This window comes from Theropithecus gelada, chromosome 1 (genome assembly GCF_003255815.1).
Source record: "Theropithecus gelada isolate Dixy chromosome 1, Tgel_1.0, whole genome shotgun sequence".
In the NCBI taxonomy this organism is placed as follows: Eukaryota; Metazoa; Chordata; class Mammalia; order Primates; family Cercopithecidae; genus Theropithecus; species Theropithecus gelada.
In genome coordinates this window covers 136,361,210-136,365,162 of record NC_037668.1, presented here as the reverse complement: position 1 = coordinate 136,365,162, position 3,953 = coordinate 136,361,210, and positions in this window count along the sequence as shown.

The following is a 3,953-nucleotide window of genomic DNA, read 5'->3' as shown; positions in this document are numbered from 1 at the left end:
TAGCAATGAGGGAGGCTCCGTGGGCGTGGGACCCTCCCGGCCAGGTGTGGGATATGATCTCCTGGTGTGCCTGTTTGCTTAAAGCGCAATATTGGGGTGGGAGTTACCCGATTTTCCAGGTGTTGTGTGTCTCAGTTCCCCTGGCTAGGAAAAGGGATTCCCTTCCCCCTTGCGCTTCCCAGGTGAGGCGATGCCTCGCCCTGCTTCAGCTCTCGCTGGTCGGGCTGCAGCAGCTGACCAGCAGGGATCATCCGGCACTCCCCAGTGAGATGAACCCAGTACCTCAGTTGAAAATGCAGAAATCACCGGTCTTCTGTGTCNATGGAAGTGTCTGTGTTAAATTAAATTCAATTTACAGAAATAGGTGGCAGGTCAGATTGGGCCCTCAGGCCAAAGTTTGCCAACCCATGACCTAAACTTCAAACCCAGGAGACTAAACAGGAAAATAAACAGAAAGAAAGGAGCATGAAAATAGTAAAGATAGGAGGAGAAACTAATGAAACAGGCCAGGTACGGTGGCTCACACCTGTAGTCCCAGCAATTTGGGAGGCTGGGCAGGCAGATCACTTGAGGTCAGGAGTTCGAGACCAGCCTGGTCAACAGGGTAAAAAATTAGCCAGGCATGGTAGTGCATGCCTGTAGTCCCAGCTACTTGGGAGGCTGAGGCACATGAATCCCCTGTATCATTTCTGATTGTGTTTATTGGAATTTTCTCTCTTCTTTATTAGTCTTGCTAGTGGTCTATTTTATTGACTTTTTTTTTTTATTTTATTTTCAAAATCCAACTCCTGGATTTGTTGATTTTTTTGAAGGGTTTTTCATGTCTATCTCCTTCAGTTTCACATTGAGCTTGGCTATTTCTTGTCTTCTGCTAGCTCTGGGGTTTGTTTCCTCTTGGTTCTCTAGTTCTTTTAGTTGTAATGTTAGGGTGTTGATTTGAGATCTTTCTAGCTTTTTGATGGGGCATTTAGTGCTATAAATTTCTCTCTTAACACTGCTTTTGCTGCACCCCAGAGATTCTGGTACATTGTCTCTTTGTTCCTATTGGTTTCAAAGAACTTCCTGATTTCTGATTTAATTTCATTACACACGCAGGAGTCATTCAGGAGCAGGTTGTTCAATTTCCGTGTAGTCGTGTGGTTTTGAGTGGGCTTCTTAATCTTGAGTTCTCATTTGATTGCACTGTGGTCTGAGAGACTATTATTATTTCAGTTCTTTTTGCATTTGATGAGGAGTGTTTTACTTCCAATTATGTGATCAATTTTAGATTAAGTGCCATGTGACACCAAAAAAATGTATATTCTGTTGTTTTGGGGTGGAGAGTTCTGTAGATGTCTATCAGGTCCACTTGGTCTAGAGCTGAGTTCAAGTCTTGAATATGTTTGTAAATTTTCTGTCTTGACAATCTGTTTAATATTGACAGTGGGGTATTAAAGTTTCCCACTATTATTGTGTGGGGGTGTAAGTCTCTTTATAGGTTTTTAAGAACTTGTTTTATGAATCTAGGTGCTCCTGTATTGGGTACATGTATATTTCGGGTAGTTAGCTCTTCTGTTGAATAGATCCCTTTACCATTATGTAATGCCCTTCTTTGTTTTTTTGACCTTCGTTGGTTTAAAGTTTATTTTGTCAGAAACTACGATTGCAACCCCTGTCTTTTTTTTTTTTCTGCTTTCCATTTGCTTTGTAAATTTTCCTCCATCCCTCAACTTTGAGTCTATGTGCATCTTTGCACATGAGATATGTCTCTTGAATACAGCATACCGAATGGCTCTTGGCTTTGTATTCAGCTTGCCATTCTGTGTCTTTTAATTGGGGCATTTAGCTCATTTACATTTAAGGTTAATGTTGTTATGTGTGAATTTGAACCTGTCATCATGATACTGGCTAGTTAATTTTGCAGACTTGTCAATGTAGTTGTTTCATCATGTCACTGGTCTGTGTACTTCAGTGTGTTTTTGCAGGTGATTTTCCTATCCATGTTTAGTGCTTCCTTCAGGAGCTCTTGCAAGGCAGACCTGGTGGTGATGAAATCCCTTAGCATTTTCTTGTCTCAAAAAGATTTTATTTCTCCTTTGCTTATGAAGATTAGTTTGGTCTGATATGAAATTCTGGGTTGGCATTTCTTTTCTTTAAGAATGTTGAATATTGGCCCCCAGTCTTATCTGGCTTGTAAAGTTTATGCTGAGAGGTCCACTGTTAGTCTGATGGGCTTCCCTTTGTACGTGACCTGGCCTTTCTCTCTGGCTGCCCTTAACACTTTTTCCTTCATTTCAACCTTGGAGAACCTGACAATTATGTGCCTTGGGGTAGAACTTTTTGTGGAGTATCTTATTGGGGTTCTCAGGATTTCTGGAGTTTGAATATTGGCTTGTCTTTCTAGGTTGGGGAAGTTCTCCTGGATGATATCCTGAAGTGTGTTTTCCAACTTGGTTCCATTGTCCCCAACTGTTTCCAGTACTCCAGTCATAGTTTCAGTCTGTTTACATAGTCCCATAGTTCTCATAGGTTTTGCTTGTTCCTTTTCATTCTTTATTCTCTAATTTTGTCTGCCTGCCTTATTTCAGCACGATAGTCTTCAAGGTCTGATATCTTCTCTTCCACTTGGTTGCTTTGGCTACTGATACTTGTGTTTGCATCATGAAGTTCTTGTGCTGTGTTTTTCAGTTTCATCAGATCGTTTATGTTACTTTCTATACTGGTTATTTTAGTTAATACCTCCTGTAATCTTTTATCATGGTTCTTAACTTCTTGTATTGGGTTAGAACATAATCCTTTGGCTCAGTGAAATTAATTATTACCCACTTTCAGAAACCTACTTCTGTCAGTTAATCAGTCTCAGCTTCAGCCCTGTTCTGTGCCCTTACTGGAGAAGGGTTGAGATCATTTGGAACAAAAGAGGCATTCTGGCTTTTGAAATTTTCAGTGTTTTTGCATTGGTTTTTCCTCATCTTCATGGTTTTGTCTACCTGTGATCTTTGAGGCTGTTGACCTTTGGATGTGGTTTTTGTGGGGTCTTTTGTGTTGAAGTTGTGGTTGTTGTTGTTACTTTCTGTTTGTTTATGTTCTAACAGGCCTCTCCTCTGCAGGTCTGCTGCAGTTTGCTGGGGGTCTACTCCAGACCCTGTTCACCTGGGTATCACCAGTGGAGGCTGCAGAACAGCAAAGATTGCTGTCTGCTCCTTTCTCCAGAAGCTTCTTCCCAGAGTGGCATCGACCTGATTGATGTCAGCCAGAACTCTCCTGCATGAGGTGTCTGGAGACCCCTGATGGGAGGTCTAACCCAGTCAAGAACCACAGGATTGAATCGGGGACCTGCTTAGGGAGGCAGACTGACTGTGTCTTAACAGAGCTGGTGTGCTGTACTAGAGGAGTAGCCCTCATTGGGATCAGGTGGTCTCTTCAGAACCAGTAGGCAGGAAAGATTAAGTCTGCTGAACCTGAGACCATGGCTGCCCCTCCCACCAGGTGCTCTGTCCCAGGGAGATAAGAGTTCTGTCTGTAAACCCCTGACTGTAGCTGCTGGAATTCCTGCAGGGATTCCCTGCCTGGTGAGGAGGGATGGCTTCGGGTCCCACATAGGAAGCAGTCTGGCCATGATCTGCAACAGCCACTTTGCTGTGTTATGGGGGAATTCCACCCAATCCAAACCTCCTAGTCTCCTTAGCACTGTCAGGGGAAAACCTCCAACTAAAGCCTCAGTAATGATGGTCGCGCCTCCCCTGGGAAATGAGGTGTCCCAGGCGGACTCCAGACTGCTCTGATATCAGCGAGGATTTCAAGCCAGTGGATCTTAGCTTGTGGGGCTCCGTGGAAGTGGGACCGTCTGAACGAGACCACTTGACTCCCTGGCTATAGCCCCCTTTCCACAGAAGTGGACATTTCTCCTACCTCACTGGAGTTCTGGGTGCTGCTGGAGTATGTAAAAACTCCTCGGCTGAGCGCCCTGATTC